The sequence below is a fragment of the Humulus lupulus genome, chromosome 9 (assembly GCF_963169125.1).
Source record: "Humulus lupulus chromosome 9, drHumLupu1.1, whole genome shotgun sequence".
Classification (NCBI taxonomy): Eukaryota; Viridiplantae; Streptophyta; class Magnoliopsida; order Rosales; family Cannabaceae; genus Humulus; species Humulus lupulus.
This window is the reverse complement of record NC_084801.1, coordinates 164,098,239-164,118,152: the sequence shown is the minus strand read 5'-3', so window position 1 is coordinate 164,118,152 and position 19,914 is coordinate 164,098,239.

Genomic DNA, 19,914 nt, shown 5'->3' with positions numbered 1-19,914 from the left:
TATATGACAACACGAAAAGACTATCTCTCATTATTTAATAAAAAAAGGAGGCTTTTCTAATTAAGCCTTACAAAAGTATTACTGATAATATTTCTTCAGGTGTATCGCGTTCCAAGTCCGTGGGCTGCTTCTCCATTAAGCCGAGTTAGCTTGAAGGTTCCTTCTTTCACGATCTCTGTTATTTGATAGGGCCCTTCCCAGTTTGGTCCCAACACTCCGTCCTTGGGATCTTTACCGGCTAAGAAGACTCTTCTGAGTACCAGTTCGCCTACGCTAAAGACGCGTTTCTTGACCTTTGAGTTAAAATAACGAGTGATCTTTTGTTGATAATGCGCGAGCTGCAGCTGTGAAGCTTCTCATTTTTCAATAATTAGGTCGAGGGACGCACAGAGCAATTTGTCATTCCGGTCTTGGTCAAATTTCTGGACTCTATGCGAGGCTACCTTTACTTCAACAGGAAGGACGACCTCACTCCCGAAAGCCAGGGAGAAAGGTGTGTGACCCGTCGAAGTTCGGTGCAAGGTCCGGTATGCCCACAGTACCTGGGGGAGCTCTTCGGGCCAAACTCCCTTGGCTTCATCCAGTCTCTTCTTAAGGCTTGCTTTTAGCGTCTTGTTGACAGCCTCGACCTGCCCATTGGCCTGGGGATAGGCCACGGAGGAGAATCTTTTAACAATGTCGTGCCTCTAGCAGAATTTGGTGAAGAGATCGCTATTGAACTGCATTCCGTTATCTGACACGATCTTCTTTGGCAGCCCGAATCGGCAAACAATATTCTTGACCACGAAGTCGAGGACCCTCTTTGAAGTGATCGTCGCCAGGGGCTCTGCTTCTTCCCACTTTGTGAAATAGTCGATAGCCACCACCGCGTAGTGAACTCCTCCTTTTCCAGTGGGGAGGGCACCAATCAGGTCAATCCCCCAGACCGCGAATGGCTATGGGGACGAGATCATCTTCAGCTCAACCGGAGGAGCCCGGGAAATTGTGGCGAATCGCTGACACTTGTTACATTTTCGGACGTAGGAAATCGAGTATTTTTGCCTCAATATCTTCAAGGCCAGGTTTCGCCCCCCAGCGTGATCTCTGTAAAAACCCTCGTGCACCTCCTACAAAATGTTCTTCGCCTCGCTTGGCAGAACACACCGTAGAAAAGGTAAAGAGAGGCCACGCCAGTACAATATCGCGTCTATCACTATATACCTCAGAGCCTGGTAAAGTACCCTCCTTGCGTCATTCCGCTCCTCGGGTAACTTCCCTGCTGTGAGATACTCGAGGATGGGAGTCATCCAAGTCGGTCTGGTGTCGATCATCTCGACCTCTGCCCCGATTTCCTCTATGCTTTGTCTTTCCAAGAACTCTATCGACACTAGCCCCAAAGTCTCTGCCTCCCCGAAGGTGGTGAGCTTCGCCAGGGCGTCAGCGTTGGCGTTCTGCTCCCGGGGTATCTACTCGATTAAGCTGTGCTCAAATGCAGATAGCTCTTTCTTTACCTTGGCCAGGTAAGCAGCCATCTTGTTTTCCCATGCTTGGTATACTCCTAACACTTGGTTTACCACGAGCTAGGAATCGCTGTAACACAGGATGGAGCTGGCCCTCAGCTCCTGGGCCACCCTTAGCCCAGCCAATAAAGCTTCATATTCAGCCTCGTTGTTGGACGCTTTGAATCCGAATCATAACGCCGAGTGGAATCGATGTCCCTCTGGGGATATCAATATGATTCCAGCCTCGGAGCCGTTCTCGTTAGACGCGCCGTCTACGAAGACTTTCCATGAGGTTTGAGCTAATTCTTCCACTGGGTCTTCTCGGAATCCTGTGCATTCTGCCACAAAATCAGCGAGGGCTTCACTTTTTATAGTAGTTCGCAACATGTACAGTATCTCAAATTGGCTGAGTTCGATAGCCCACTTCAACAGACATCTCAATGCTTTAGGTTTCTGCAAAACTTGCCTTAAAGGCTGATCGATTATGACGTGTATTGAGTGGGACTGGAAATACGATCTGAGCATTCAGGAGGCCGTAATAAGGCATAAGGCCATCTTTTCCATCAATGGATATCAGGATTCAACTCCGAGAAGCCTCTTGCTGATGTAATAGACTGGCTTTTGAGACCGATCTTCTTCCCAGACTAGTACGGCGCTAGCCGCATCCTCCATGACAGCTAGGTAAAGGAAAAGAGGTTCTCCTGCTGTTGGTTTGGATAATACGGGCGGCTCTGCTAAATGTGCTTTCAGGTCGAGGAAGGCACATTCGCATTCCTCGGTCCACTCAAATTTTTTATTTCCCCGGAGCAGGTTGTAGAATGGAAAACACTTGTCGGTAGATTTAGAAATAAACCGATTAAGGGCCGCCACCCTTCCTGTCACACTTTGAACGTCTTTTCGCAACCGGGGTGAGGGCATCTCGAGTAGCGACCTGATCTTATCGGGGTTCGCTTCTATTCCTCTAGTATTAACAATGAAATCCAAGAATTTTCCTGACGCGACCCCGAAAGTATACTTTTGGGGGTTTAGCCTCATGCCGTATTCTCTCAAAATCTTAAAGCATTCCTCCAGATCGGAGACATGGTTATCGGCAGATTTTTACTTGACCAACATGTTGTCAACATACACTTCCATAGTTTTCCCAATTTGATTGGTAAACATCCTATTTACCAACCTCTGGTACATAACTCCTGCATTTTTCAGCCAGAAAGGCATGACCTTGTAACAATAAATGTTAGTTGGGGTCATGAAGCTAGTGTGTTCTTGATCTGCCGGATTCATGGCGATCTAGTTATAGCCCGAGTACGCATCCATAAAAGACATGAACTCGTGCCCCGCCGTAGCATCTACCAATTGGTCAATCCTTGGTAAAGGGAAGCAATCTTTGGGGCAGGCTTTGTTCAGATCGGAAAAGGCGATGCAGGTCTGCCATTTCCCGTTGGGCTTGGGACCAACACAGGATTGGCGAACCAGATCGAGAAATTTTCCTCGCGGATAAAGCCGCACTTTAAGAGCCGGGCTACTTCCTCCTCTAGGGCCTCACCTCGGGTCATTCCTAGGCGCCTTTGTTTCTGGGACTTTGCAGGCACGTTTTTATCCAAGTGGAGGGTGTGCAGGATGACGCGGTTCTTCGCCAACAGGTAATTATACGAATAAACGGGATGGATTAGTGCTAAATAGTGAACCATAATGTGTAAATATTTATATTCCAAACTGGCGAAATTAGTATGGCGGGAAGGTTATCACTCCTTTTTTTTAGGTGGTTCGAAGGTTAAAATCCCTCTAGTCCACCAGTCAATATTATTGATATCTCTCGAGTATTCCTTACAGGGTTTTTCTTTACAATCAAAACGCCAACCCCTTGCAATGCCCAGGGTCTCCATATTTATAGGGAGAGGATATCTGGGTGTTGGTAAAGGGGGTCATCCCGTGACCTTCTTAACCATCATGTCACCTCTGTGACACTTATGATTAATTCCTAAAACCTGTCAATGAAGTGTTGTTTAATCAATAGGTAAGGGGGATAATGGGCCACATGGCCCAAACTAGTCGTGGGGTGCCTGAACACGCACGTTTATGCTGGGTGTCCAAGAATTCAGGAATGGAGTAGACACGTGATTTATGATATGCGTACGTTTACATTGCGTGGTTGACTTCACAAATGGTGGGGGTGTCAGATCTATGCCACACCTCGAGCTTGATGTAGCGCCAGCTCGTGATATCCATACTGCTGACCTGATGCCTTCAAGCATACTTGATAACCCTTTGATTAGCTCGGGCTAAAGAGGTGGAGACTCGTAACAACAGCTCCGGGTAGACGGTTTCCACATGGCGGATTGAATTAAGCCCTTTTCCAGCTCGTTAATAACTCGTGGATATTTAGGGCGTACAAAGTATTATATGTAGCAAGTTATTATAATAGAAATATGTCAAAAAGTTGAATACGATAAGTACTATAATTTACTTACCTTAGGAACACAAACTTTTAGATTGATTGACTCTTTTAGTCTTCGATGTGTATCATATTGATCCAACGCCCTGCACACAATATTAATATTTACCCATATATGAGTTTGAAATAAAATCATAAATTAATAAAGTAATATGAAAAACTTACATGATAATTATCTCCTTGATTTCCGGACGAAAATGTGAGTTTACAGGATCCAAAAAAGCCACCGAATGACTATGTGGCTGAATTAATACTAACATCCAATGAAAGATACAATAAAAAAAACTTGTGTAAGATATTTATCAAAAAACAAAATATATGAATATAAAATTAAGTTGACTTAGTTGTTGTTCCATGGACAAATTAGAAACTGTGTCTCTAGCTCCATCTGTAGAAACCGATAGAAGAGATTTTTAGCACATATTTCATTGGTTCCTGCATTAGTGGACACTAAAGCGGGATGCATGAAAGTGTACATGTGGTTCAATCCCTTCGTTTGCACCAAATCATCGAGGAAGCTACATATAATTAAAAAAGTTAATAAACTATTAAATTTCAAGTTAAACTAAATAAACTAAAAGATTATAAACACCATTGTACCTCATATATAATACTAGCTCAATCTATCCAATCATCTCATAGTTGCAAAAGTGGAGGATATCATCTTTTCCTAACAGAGTGATAGTTTGGAATCCAAATACCCTTTCAACAATTGGAATTTCTACCACGCGGTCAGCTTTCCATTTATCAATAAACTTCACCAAACACTTCAATATTCTTATGATAGGCACTTCTGTAGGCTCCTGTGTCAATGCCTCTATTCTTTTCTTTGATTGTCTTGGTTGTTGAGTAGAGGGCGCAAGTGGCTCTTTCATTTGTTGATTAGTAAGAACCCAATGTTGTGGTCATCCAACATCATACCCGACTGCTTGTCCAACCAATGTATAACCTTCCATTGTAAGCAGATATGGTAAACTAGCGTTCTCTTGAATGGCTACCTCAACTCTCACACGATAATTTCCAAGAGGCAGTTGAATGCTATGTATTTTCGTGTAACATGTACTTAAAGTATAATGTCATCGCTCCCAGACTCTTTGATCAGATAATCTTTCGGTTGACTTATTAGGACAACTGACCATCGAGCATCTACTAGATCACTCACATAAAATACTTGCTTGTCTTGTGACGCCATTATAAAGCGGTCAGATTTATGTCCTATTCGGTTTAAGTCCACCAGTGTGAATCCTAAGTCATCTATTTTGACCCCATTATCACTTTGCACCCAATCACACAAGAAGACCGGAATTCAAATAGTCACATAATCTAGTTCTCAAATTTCTTTGATCACCCCATAAAATGTCATATCACAATTTATGGGATTTTTATCTTTGGAACTAGATATTTGAAAAGTCTGGGCGATAATAGTAACACCATTATTTTGTGTCTTTCTAATATTATCACGTTCTATGGTGTTGAATTGAATATCATGAATATAATAGCATAGATACTTAATTACACTCATTGAAGGACCTCGTGCTATCCATTTTAGTGTTTCAGACACTTTGTTTGTGGTGTATTAAATTCTAACAAGCTAAAATAAAATACAATAACACTCAAACAAGAACAACACAAGTATATTAAATTCTAACAAGCTAAAATACAATAACAACACAAGTATATTAAATTCTAACAAATAAAACCTAGAATACAATAAAATAAAACAAAGTATATTAAATTCTAACAAGCTAAAATACAATAACACTCAAACAAGAACAACACAAGTATATTACCTCATTCTCGAACCAAGTGCTGAAATTTCGATAATGTTCATCTTGTACCCATTTTTTATTCTAAGACTTATTAGGATAAGTAGTCTTGATCAAATTGAAATGTTCTCTTCAAGAAATATCATTTATATCAAGAAACAAAATTCATTGCCAATATAATGAAAGAGAAAAATAAGATTGACCATGCATATGTATGGGAACTTACTCGATGTATGGTTGAACATCATCAATATTTTGTAAGACTAGGAGATGTGCTTTGTAACGCCTTGGTTACCCCAGAACAGTTACGGTGAACGGTGAACCGGAAATTTGACTCGCTACCCGAGTCCTTTGGTTAAAAACATGATCTAAGTGTTATTATCAAGTTAAGGTGAAAAACCATTAAAAAGGAAAGGGTACATTTCATTAAGTAAATAAACTGCTCATGAGCCTTTCAAAATGTTTACAAGTAGTTCGTAATACAAAAGAGTTGCTATAGTTTCAAATTTACAATCCCCGCCGGCCTAAGCGGCAAAAGTAGGGTAAACCCCTAGTCCCTATGAGAACACCTTGACCGTGGCGGTCAAGCGGCCCTGTATGTACATTACATCGCCCAAGCTCCCCACTCAGAGTTGGCCAAGCTTTTCCTTCCCTTTACCTGCACCACATAGCACCCATGAGCCAAGGCCCAGCAAGAAAACATAATAAAACATGATATAATATCAACAACGATCATAATAACCATTTAGGACTATCAGTCCAATAAATAGGTGATAATAGCCAAAAGTCACAATAATGAGCATCGCTCCCTCTAGCAATATGACGATAGGGTCACCAGGGCTTAACTGATAAGTGATTCTTTCATAAGCTTGGTCAGGACAGGTGTATGGTGATTAGTCACAAACATAACCCTCCTCGCGACTCTAGAGTAGAAACTATGGACAACGTCCCTTAGCCATGTGACAAACGGTCACCGGGGTCATATACCTTGGCTATAGTCATCTGGTCGTAGACCAGGCAAGCGCTTATAAGTTCTTCAACCCTAGAGTCGGTCTATCATTAATGCCATAGAGCCATTCAATGCGTGATTCTCGACTTTAGAGTCGGTCCCTGACTAGTCAGTGTCTTTAACAGGTAATCAACATACATCATAATTTAATATGCAATCCATGTCCACATATATCAACCAACATGCCTCAATGTCAAACCATGCATGTCATATACCTATACAGGGTCCAACTGTATTCATACACTGTTTTCTTACCTCTGGTTCGAGTGAGAATTATTATATGAACGACCCCTGAGAACGATCAACCTTTAAATTCCTTGACGGTCACCTGATCATAACCAAATTATAGAATTTATCAATAAAAATGACAACTGAGGGTTCCCAAACCAAATCCCAGCCCCCGAGACATCAAATACTACCCAGCCGGGTACTAGGTCCAACCCCGAGGCCTATGGTTTGAATCCCCAAGCTAAAAACCACATTTTGGCAAAATTGGCCTTAAGGGCCGTGGCCCTCCCCTGCTGCGCCGCAGCGCGCCCTCAAACAGAGAGGGCTCCCTGCCTGCCAAACGCCAAGGGCCGCGGCGCACCCCTGCTGCGCCGCGACGCCCAGCCCAGAACAGCAAGAACGCCCACGCACGAACCAGATTTTCCCTGTGCAATTTCCTCTCAAACCAGCCCTTCAAACCTTCATAAAACCTCCTCCAAACATATAATTAAACCCCCAAACAACACCCTTAGCTCACTCTCATCAAACCCCAATCAAACTAACACTAAAACCCCCCTTTGATTCTCACTTCCCACATCAAAAACATAAGCCGAAAACTAACAATCAAAATAGAGCATGTATAAAAACCAGTGGCTAAAGCTCACCTTGGAACCGGTTTTGGACCTCCCTCACAAGCTAAATCAAATCTCCAATCCAGCCCTTAAGTTTCCCTAGCTTGAATCTCCACCAAGAACTCAAAACCCTCAAAGGAGAAGTGAAGAAGATGATGTACGGGAATGGAGGAAGCAAACCCCTGTTTTTGTTCTATTTATTCCACCACATTCTACAGCCACTTAAGTCTCATATATCCACCCCTAAAATGACCAAAATACCCTTGTGTCATCCTAAGCCTTTCAAGTTACTCTAGGGGTAAAATTGGTACTTTTAGGTTAACCCGTTAATCATAATTAACGCTTCCCAATTCCCGCTAATCTCAATATCCTCAAACACCAATAATTCATATCCTGTTACCCTAAAATCCCCGGTAACACCATAACCATAAATATCACCCCGAGACTCTCCCCGAGCCCCGATCTCAAACCTGTTATGACCAAACCGTTAAATCATGTCCAACGATCGTCTCATGTCGGAATACTCGAACCAATCCACATTCTCACATTATATCATTAACACCAAACAAATATTCAATTATACCCTCAACGGGCCAAATTACCAAAACACCCCTGTAAACAAATGTGGACCCACATGCATGCATTTAACATCATATTATAATATAATTCTCGTAAACATGCATAAACACATTTAATGGCATAATTAAACAGTTATGGCCCTCCCGGCCTACTAATCCAGCCATTAACCATAATAGGGAATCCGGGGCATTACATGCTTCATCTCTATCAGATGTATTTACTTCAAAAACAACACCACCTCTACCCCCTTTACTTATTTCAAACTCAATTTTAAGACTAGGAGACTACGATGTAGGATTCAACTATGCAATCCTCAGGTCTACTTTTATTTCTAACATAACCTTTTAAAACCTTCATATAACATTCAAATGGGTACATCCATCTCCAGTATACTGGTCCACACAATTTTACTTCTCTCACAAAATGAACTATCAAATGAACCATTATGTCAAAAAAATGAAGGTGGGAAATACTGCTCCAACTCACACATAGTTATCTCAATATTTGTTTGAAGATTGTCCAACTTCGACACATCTACCACTTTACAACAAATAGATTTAAAGAAAAAGCATAGTTTGGTAATTGCATATCAAACTTTTTTGGGTAACACAGAACGGATAGCTACCGGTAGAAGGTGTTCAAGTAGTGTATGATGGTCATGAGACTTCATTCCAACTAAATTCAAAATTTTCATATCTACCAGAGAAGGAATATTTGAAGAATAACCTTCCGGTACTTTCACATTCGACAAAGAATGACAAACAATTTGTTTTTCTTCATTAGACAGGGTATAACACACAGGTGGTAAATAGGCTCGTCTCTCACCAACCTCTGGTTGTAACTTACTGCGTATACCCATTACTTTTAAATCAAACTGAGCTTTAATTCCATCCTTACTCCGACCAGGAATATTCAGCAATGTACTAATTAAGCTATCCGACACGTTTTTCTCAATGTGCATTACATCCAAGTTATGCAGCAAAACCAAATGCTGCCAATACTCAAGCTAAAAAAAAATAGATTTCTTCTTCCAACAACCTGTCGCACCATCTACAACCCCCTTTGTTTTTTCACGTCTAACATTTTTTCTATTATTTGTATAATTTCTAGGTTTACCGAACTTGCATTGGACTTTTTTCACTTTGTTAACAATTGTCCTCAAAGTAAAGGTGGTGGAGCCTTTACAAATTCAGGTTTACCATTAAAGGCATCTGTCAAACTTCGAAATTTCTGTTTTTCGGATAAGAACTTTCGGTGTCCCATATAACAAATCTTTTTAGAATGTTTTAAATATTCAGAATGAGTCCCTTCTTCCCAAATGGGACATGCCTTGTACCCTTTCACACTAAATCTAGAAAGATTACCCAAGGCTGAAAAATCATTAATAGTCCACAACAACACTGCTTTATGATTAAAATTTTCTTTCTTATAAGCATCGTAAACATTAACCCCCTCATACCACAATGTGCTCAAATCATCAATTAAAGGAGCTAGGTATACATCAATATCATTTCCAAATTGTTTAGGACCAGATATCAACAAGGTTAACATGGTAAACTTCCTCTTCATACACAACCATGGCGTTAGATTATAGATGACTAACATTACAGGCCCACAACTATATTTACTACTAAGGGAATTGTGAGGATTAATTCCGTCAGCAGAAAGACCCAAACGAATATTCCTCACTTCATTGCCAAATTCTGACCATTTAACATCTACTATTTTCCAAGCTGGCGAGTCAGCTGGATGTCTTAGCTTGCCATTCTTTACTCTATCTTTAGCATGCCAAATTAAATTTTTAGCATGATCATCATTTCGGTACAACCTAACCAAATGAGGTATCGGTGGTAGATACCATAAAACCTTTGCAGGGACACATTTTCTAACTGCATTTGAATTTTTTTTTCTTTTGCCATCTAGACTCGCCACATGTCAGACATGCAATTGCATCGACAAATCTCTTTCAATATAAGATGCAATCCTTAGGACAAGCATGTATTTTTTTCATATTGCATGCCTAACGAACGTAATGTCTTCTTTGCTTCATAAAATGAAGACAACATTTCATTACCTTCGGGTAATAATTCTCCTAAAAATGTTAACAACTCTGCCATTCCCTTATCACTCCACCCATGTTTGGCTTTTAAATTATACAACCTAAGCAGTGTTGATAATTTAGTTTTTTTTTTTTTTTTTTTAACAAAAGAAAAATTATTTTATTCAAAAACAAACCAAATTTACAAAACCAAGAGAGCAGCTGCTACAGAACAGCAGACAACAAACTCAACCAAACAACAAGAAAAAGCTACAAAAGACCAACTACCAGCTTTCTACAACCTTGCATAAATAAACATCCCTTTTTCTATGTGTTGATAATTTAGTTAACCTTGTACAATTAGGGAAAATAGGTATCTTCAGCATCTTCTAAGATTGACTGAAATTTAATTGGATCCACATGTGATTCATATTGTGCATCATCAATCATTTCTGCAATATCATCAACTTCGTAATCCACATCAAAATTCTTATTATTCTTAGATGGTCCCTCATCAGAGACTTTCATTCTTTCTCTATGTAAAAAATCATACTTTATAACTTTTGTCTATTCCATTCCTATATAAGTGGTCTTTTATTTTAAAAATTGGTATCATGACAACGTTACCACACTTAACACATGGACAATGAATACTATTAGGAGATTGAGTATTTCTTGCACAAAATTCTAAGAAAAACTCAACTTCATTCCTATATTTCATGGATAACCTATCCGCTAACATCCAATCTCTATCCATTGTCAAACTTCACACAAAAAAAAAACATTAGCAATTAAGTTCGTGGATTACTTAATTGACAAGTAAATAAAGGAAATAATATTTCCAAAAAAAATTGGGCAGCATTTCCCCTATTTTTATCACATTTCCCAAATTTAAAATGTGCATTTATACAGCACATGGTATACACAAAAATATCCAACTAATTAATCAAACATGCATAATTCTCAAATTACTAAATCTTAAAAAAAAATTGGTCAACATTTCCCCTATTTCTATCATATTTCCCAAATTTTAAATAAACATATATTCATCACATAAATACAACAAACTAATTAATCAATCAAACATGCATAATTCTAAAATTACTAAATCTTAAAAAAAAAATTGGGCAGCATTTCCCCTATTTCTATCATATTTCCCAAAATTTAAATAAACTTATATTCATCACATAAATACAACAAACCAATTAATCAATCAAACATGCATAATTACAACCTTATATCACCGCAACACACAATCTCAGAACCTATCTCCATTATTTTATAATTTGTACATTCCACTAAGTTCAATATCTTGATTATACTGTACGCCTTAAATATCCACATATATTGGCGAGCTAGAAAAGGGCCTAATTCAATCTGACACATGTAGATCGTCCCCTCGGAGCTGTGTGTTGCGGGCCTCCTTTTCTACATCCCGAGTTGATTAGAGAATTAACTGCTACACGGAGGCATCATGTAGCTAGAGTATGAGTGTCACGAGCTGATGCCACGTTAAGCTCCTGATGCAGCAGAGACCTGACATCTGAACCCTTGTAAACTCAACCACGCAATATAAACGTGCATAAATCAGACATCACATGTATATTCTATTCCCGAATTCTCGGACACGCAGCATAAACGTGCGTGTTCAGACATCCCACGCCTAATTTGGGCCATGCGGCCCATTATCCCTCCTTACCTATTGATTCGACCACACTTCATAGCAAAGTTTAGGAATTAATCATCAGTGTCACAGACATGACGTGAAGGATAAAGAGATCACGGGATGACCCCATTGACAACCCATATCTCTTCTTCCTATAAATACCGAGACCCTGGGTAGGGCAAGGGGTTGGAATATTTTTGTAAAGAAACACTCTGTAAGAAATAGTCGAGAGATATCAATAATATCGCATGGTGGACTAGAGGGATTTTAACCTTCGAACCACCTAAAAAGAAAGGAATGATCATCTATAGTTATTTTCATATTACGGTTCACCAATTTGCACTAATCCATCCTATTTATTCGTATAATTACATGTTGCCGAAGAACCGCGTCAATAGTTTGGTGCTTTCATTGAGAGGATTTAGATTGGTGCCGTCGCAAAAACCTGATCATGGTAGTTACTCGTTCGAGACATGGCAACGAGGCGGATCAACATGATGGGCAGGAGACCCACCATGCCGCCACATCCGATGAACAAAACCCCAAAATCCAACAGCGATCGGGAAAGCAGCCAATGGGCCAGGACGACACCAGGAGTTCGGCGCCCCGACCGCCAAATCTGAACCCGGGTTTCCTGACGACGATAGAGATGGAAAACATACAGTTGAGGAGACAGCTATCCAAAGCAGGCAAGCAAATCGAAGAAGTCTTGGCCTGGCTACCCCCTCTTACGACTGACGTTAACATCGGAAAGAGACAAAGTGGGACTCACAAGTCCCACAGGGATAATCGGTCCAGACCCAGTCGATCAGTCAGAACCTCAACCCCAAGTTCTGCACCCATATCACGCCACAACCAGGAAACTGGGTTTGAGGAGTTTCCCAGAGCCAATCAGCAATTCAATCGGTCAGTCTGAACCTCGACTCCTAGCTCGATTCCACCGTCGAACGCTCACATGAGGGCTCGTGGCAGCTCACGGAGGAGATCCGGAGAAGGCTCGCAAAGACAGACTGCTCCAGCCAGCCCTCTCGTGCCGCGGTCCGACCGCCGGGCACAGGATGCTGGAGATGGTAGAGTAAAACGGTCGCGAGCTAATTTAATCCGCCTGGACGAGACCAGAACCGCGTCACCAGTTAGGCACCCCTGGATAAGATATCCATCTCCTCCCCATCCAGTTCAGGACATTCCGACAAAAGGAAGCAGCAGAAGAAATCCTCCTCCCGCTGGTCCTTCCCATCGCAACCGAGCATGAAGGGAAGTCCCGAATCCTCACCCCCAGCAGCAGGCTCTAAGCTTTTCAAACGAGAGCTACTGAACCGGGAGCCACCAAAGTGGCAGATCCGGTAAAGACCTACGCAATCGCTTGAGTTCAGCGCAAAGCCCTCGGGCCACCCCGAGGGCCGACCTTCGAGATCGCCTCAACTCACAGAGGGGAGATCCGGCTAGAAATGGTAGTCATGCTCACCGAGGGGATGGTCTTTCCAAAGTACATGATAGTGGGAATGTCCTACCTAACCAAGCTCAAGCTTGGAGGGAAAATAACCCGCCTAATGCTTATAATGGAACTGGAGTTGTTGAATAGCCCCAGAACAACCAAGGAAGTAAGGACCAAACCCCAGAGCGTTTAGCTCAAATGGAGGAGCTGATGAAGAAGCTCTGGTCAGAAAAGGAAAAAGACAAGTATGACTCAGGGGACGAACTCGAGATTTTTGCCCCCAGCATAGCAGCCACAACATACCCGCCGGGTTTCCGGATTCCCCACTTGTCTAAGTTCGATGGAGACGGAGACCTGTCGGATCATATGGGTATGTTCAACACCCTGATGATGGCCCATAACATCGGCCCCGAGCTAAGGTGTTTGATATTCCCTTCCACCTTGATTAAGTCGGCCAGGCAATGGTTCAAGCAGTGTAAAAAGCAGTCCATCAGCTCGAGGAAAACCTTTTCTGCTGACTTCAAGAGGGCGTTCCGAGCTTCTCAAGCTGCCCGCATCAAATCTGACACCCTGGCGAACATGAAGCAACAGCCCGAGGAACCCTTGAAAGCTTACCTGAGCAGGTTCGCAAACGTCGAGCTCGAGCCAGGGACACAGACGATAATTCCAAGCTTATGGCCTTGAGGACTGGAATCCTCGTTGGAGGCGGGCTATGGAAAGAGATAGAGAGAAAAGGTGTCACCACCGTGGATGAATTCCTGAATAAGGCCCAGGGATGGATAAACTTGGAAGAGGCGCAAGCGTTGGTCGCGGGAACCAGCCAAACCCCTGATCAGCCCATTGGAGTGGGAACGGATGTCGTGAAAATGACTCAAACTGTTACACAGAATAACCAAGGGGGTGGAGGTGAGAGAAAAAGGAGTAGCGAGGGTGGCCAGCACGGCCCGAAGAAGAACAAGCCCGTGGAAAAATTTAAGCCAGTCTACGTGGCTTACACCGAACTCACAAACACTAGGGAACACATTTTCCTAGCAAACTCTGCTCGCCTCCCCTGGAAAAAGTCAGATTCTTTGAAACACCAGAAGTCTAAGAGGGACCCTTCCAAGTTCTGTAGATTCCACAACAACATTTTCCACAACACTGACGATTGTATGCATTTGAAGGATGAGATCGAGACACTCATCAAAGCCAGACCTTTGGCTCAGTATGCGCGGAACCAAGTTCCTACTAGTCAGCCAGCTCCAGAAGCGCAGGTAAATCAGCCCGGGCCCCAGATAAGTCAGGATACCCTTCCTCCTGTAATAGGAGATGAGATATCCACAATCTCCGGAGGCCCCCATTTGGCCGGCATGAGCAGAGGAGCCCAGAAGAGATATGTCAATGAGTTGAAGGCCCATAATGGGGTGGAATTCATCTCGGAGCATCATCTACCCAAACAGCAGTGTTTGGAGACGCTAGTCACGTCCAGTTCCCCCATAATGATCCTCTAGTCATAACCGCCCAGCTCGCCAATCGAAGAGTTAGGAGGATACTAGTTGATAATGGGAGTTGGGTTAACCTTCTATTCCAGTCCACACTGAAGAAAATGGGATTGTCTATCACCGAGCTGAAGGCCACTTTCGTGATGTTGTATGGATTTTCTGGGGAAGGGTCTGCAGCGATAAGAACTATCAAGCCAGAAATAACCTTGGGAGAAGGGACCCGTACTGTCTCTAAACTCCACAAATTCGTGGTTATCGATTGTCCCACCGCCTACAACTCTATTCTGGACCGACCTACATTGATGGCATTTGAGGCCGTAACCTCTATCTCGCAATCAAATTCCCCTCCTCTACGGGAATATGTACGGTCCGAGGTGATCAGCTCGCTTCCAGGGAATGCTATAGCATTTCCATGAAGGGAAAATCACGACCCAGGCAGCAGACAATGACCGTCGAAAGCGGGGACGAGGAATCTCAGCTAACAGGACCTACCCCTGAGATAGAGAAACCTCAATTATCTAGTGGGGAGGGGATCACTTTAAATGACGATATCGACCCCAGGATAGGCAAAGATAGATCCAAGCTCCATGCCATCGAATAATTCGAAGTGGTGAACATCGACCCGAGAGACCCCTCGAAGGTGGTGAAGCTCGGGAAAAACCTGTGTAATAAGAGGAAGGCGGAGCTGCTGAGCTTTCTACAGGAAAATCTAGATGTGTTCGCCTGGTTTCACGAAGACATAATAGGCATCAGCCTAAGCGTCATCATGCACACCCTCATCCTGGACAAGAGCGTGCCTGCGAAGTCCCAGAAACAAAGGCGCATGGGAACGGCGCGAGCCGAGGCCCTAGAAGAGGAAATAGCTCGACTTTTAAAGTGCGGCTTTATTCATGAGGCAAGATACCCGATCTAGGTTGGTCCCTAAGCCCAATAGGAAATGACGGACTTGTAATTCCTCTAAATAAAGCCTGCCCCAAAGATTGCTTCCTCTTGCCAAGAATTGATCAACTGGTGGATGCCACTTCGGGGCACGAGCTCATGTCCTTCATGGATGCATACTTGGGCTATAACCAGATCGCCATGAATCCTACGGACCAGGAGCACACTAGCTTCATGACACTAACTAACGTTTATTGTTTCAAGGTCATTCATTTCGGACTGAAGAATGCAAGAGCTATATACCAGAGATTGGTCAACAGGATGTTTGCTAATCAGATCGAGAGAAACATGGAAGTGTATGTTGACGACATGTTGGTTAAGTCGAAAACTGCCGATAACCACGTCCCCTATCTGAAAGAATGTTTTAAGATTTTAAGGCAGTATGGCATGAGGCTGAATCCTCAAAAGTGTACCTTCGCGGTAGCATCAGGAAAATTTCTAGGTTTCATAGTCAACACAAGAGGAATAGAGGCGAACCCCGATAAAATCAGGTCGCTGCTCGAAATGCCATCACCCCAGTCGTGAAAAGACGTCCAAAGTCTAATAGGAAGGGTGGCAGCCCTTAATCGGTTCATTTCCAAATCAACCGACAAGTGTTTGCCATTCTATAACCTGCTCTGGGGAAATAAAAAATTTGAGTGGATCGATGAGTGTGAGTGTGCTTTCCTCGACCTAAAAGCACACTTAGCTGAGCCGCTCGTATTATCTAAGCCAACAGCAAGAGAACCTCTTTATCTCTTCCTAGCTTTAACGGAAGATGCAGCCAGTGCTTGGCTGGTTCGTGAGGAGGACCGGTCTAAGAAGCCAGTCTACTACATTAGCAAGAGGCTTCTCGGGGCCGAGTCTAGGTATCTGGTGATGGAAAAAATGGCGTTTTTCCTCATTACAACCTCTAGAAAGCTCAGGCCGTACTTCCAGTCCCACTCAATCCACGTCATAACCGATCAACCTTTAAGGAAGGTTTTGCAGAAGCCTGAGGCGTCGGGGCATCTTTTGAAGTGGGCTATCGAGCTCAGCCAATTCGAGATACTGTACGTGCCGTGAAATGCAATCAAAATCCAAGCTCTAGCTGATTTTGTAGCAGAGTGCACGGGATTCCAAGAGGAACCAGTGGAAGAACCGGTGCGAGCCTCGTGGAAAGTCTTTGTGGACTGTTCGTCCAATGAGAACGGGTCCGGAGCTAGAGTCATTTTGATATCCTTAGAGGGACATCATTTCCACTCCGCACTGCGATTCGGATTCAAGGCATCCAATGACGAGGCCGAATACGAAGCTTTATTGGCTGGACTAAGGGTGGCACGGGAGCTGAAGGCCAGCTCCATCCTGTGCTATAGCAATTCCCAACTCATGGTAAACCAGGTGTCAGGAGAATACCAGGCGCGGGGAATCAAGATGGTGGCCTACCTGGCCTAGTTAAAGACGGAGTTGTCTGCATTCGAGCACAGCCTAGTTGAACAGATACCTCGGGAGTAGAACGCCAATGCTGACGCCTTAGCAAAGCTCGCCACCTCCGAGGAGGACGAAGCCTTGGGTCTGGTACTGGTGGAATTCTTGGAAAGGCCAAGCATAGAGGAATCTGGGAGGGAGGTCGAAATGATCGACACCAGGCCAGCCTGGATGACTCCCATATTCAAGTACCTCACAATAGGAAAGTTACCTGAAGAGCGAAACGACGCAAGAAGGGTACTTTACCAAGCTCTGCGGTATACAATGGTAGACGGGACGTTATACCGACAAGGTTTTTCTTTACCTCTCCTACGGTGTATTCTGCCAGGCGAAGCAAAAATTATTCTGCGAGAAGTCCATGAGGGGTTTTGTGGAGATCATGCTGGGGGGCAAAACCTGGTCTTGAAGATATTAAGGCAAGGATATTATTGGCCCGCTCTGTCGAAAGATTCGTTTTCCAATGTCCAAAAGTGCGACAAGTGCCAGTGGTTCACCACGGTCGCCCGGGCCCCCCCAATCGAGCTGAAGATGATCTCGTCCCTGTGGCCGTTCGCAGTCTGGGGAATTGATTTAGTTGGCGCCCTGCCCACAGTAAAAGGGGGAGTTCGCTATGCGGTGGTGGGTATTGACTACTTCACAAAATGGGCAGAAGCGGAGCCCCTGGCTACGATTACATCAAAGAGGATCCTCGACTTTGTGGTTAAGAATATAGTCTGCTGATTCAGGCTGCCAAAGAAGATCGTGTCGGATAACAGAACCCAGTTCGATAGCTACCTCTTCACCGAATTCTGCAAAAAGCACGGCATAATTAAGAGCTTTTCCTTCGTGGCCTACCCACAGGCTAATGGACAGGTCGAGGCTGTGAACAAGACACTAAAAGTGAGCCTAAAGAAGAGTTTGGATGATGTTAGGTTCATTTTAGGTTTGTTTTAGAGATTGTTTTATGTTATGTTTTTAGTTATTTAGGATTGTTTAGCGCAGATTTATGCTTGTTTTCTTTTTGTTTCAGGCTTTAATGGTCAAGTATATAATATGGAGTGAAATGAGAAGAAACATGTTAAATATGATAAATAAGATGGATTTCGTTTTGATTGTGGAGTTTCAAGACATTATGTGTGGAAAATACTACATTGAAGATGCTCAACACACGTCGTTTATGCTCTATAACGCAAGTCTGAGACTTTGAGCCACATTTTGACCATTATTTATTCACTTTCTGGAAACACTTCTAGAAATAGAAGTTGTATATATTTCTCTTAGCTTTCCATAACTTTTTGAATCATTCAATTCTGAGTTATATCGAAGGCGTTATGATCAAAATACGATGAGCTGACGCTGTAGGCTGTTCGAAACGAGTTTCGTTCTATTCTGACTTTAGCGCTACAAAGCCATAATAAGAGCGCTACAGCGCTAGTGCACCAGATTTTGAGGCATTTTGCCACTGTTAATAGCGCTACAACACTAGTGACGCGATTTTCACATTTCTGACCACTTTTTGAATGGCAATTTGGTCTTTTCACTTGGAACTTTGGAGGGTTACTTAAGAAACATAATGTTGCGACTTTAGTATTATTTTTAGAGGGGGAGATTGACAAAAACCCTAGATTAAGCAAGGAGGCTAGAGAAGAAACAACAAGAAAACTCAGAGTTCTTTTTCTTCTTTATCTTTTGATTTCATGTTTATGTTTGATTTAGTCATGTTCATGAACTAAATTTCTGTTTAGGTTTTCTAATTGACTCTCTTGAAACTCTAATATGATTTAATGCAATTATCTATTTCTCCTTCATCTCAAATCTATTCAATTTGTGTTTATTGTGTATATAATTGACAGCGCATCTTTTACATAAGATTTACGAATTTGAATCAAAATCTGAAAAGTTAGATTTGAATATGCTAAAATTGAATAGACATAGATTTCAATTTAGAACGAGAGTATCAAATTGGTTTATGTGATTGAAGGTTGTGTTCATTGCTTCCTATTGTTTGAATTGACCATAGAAATATAGGGAATTCACTCTAGGTCGAGTTTTCTATTTCTTAACTCGAATAGTTAACACTTTTGCATACCTATCATTTCAATGAGAAGAGTTTTAGTAGTAATTGCATTAAAGATTAATAGGATAGTAGAGAAGATTAGGATTCTTGTTTGTTTTACAGTGAATTCAATCCAAGGTTTTACTATTATTTGTAATTTTGTTTAATTTTTAATTATTGTTTTAGAATATTATAGTTTCTTTCGTAGTGTCTAAAAGAATCAAGAATTCTAATTGATCAAATAGAAAGAGAAATAAATTGACTGGTAATTGAGAATTCAGTCCTTGAGGACGATACTTGGTTTTTACCATATTATTACAAATTGCGACTGTGTGCACTTGCATAGCTTAAAAATTCACAACAAGTTTTTGGCACCGTTGCCGGGGACTAAAAATAATTATCACTATCAGTCTGATTAATTTTTATTCTAATTTGATTTTAATTTCACTTGTTTCTAATCTATTTAGTTGCTTAATTTGTCTATCTCAGGTGAATTGTGTTATATGCATGGCAGAAGAGGAGGAGACAGTCTTGTTCCTTTGAATTCTGAGATTGAAAAGTCTTGCAAGCAAAACAGAAAGAACAAGAGGGAAGCCCAGAAGTCTGTGAAGATGGCACAAAATCATGGGGATGGCAGGAATGTTTTAATTCCTGGAATTGCACAAGGGGGTCAGGCTCAGAACAATGCTGAGAGGAGCCTGAGAGACTATGTACTGCCCACTCTGACGGGAGTACAAAACAGTATACG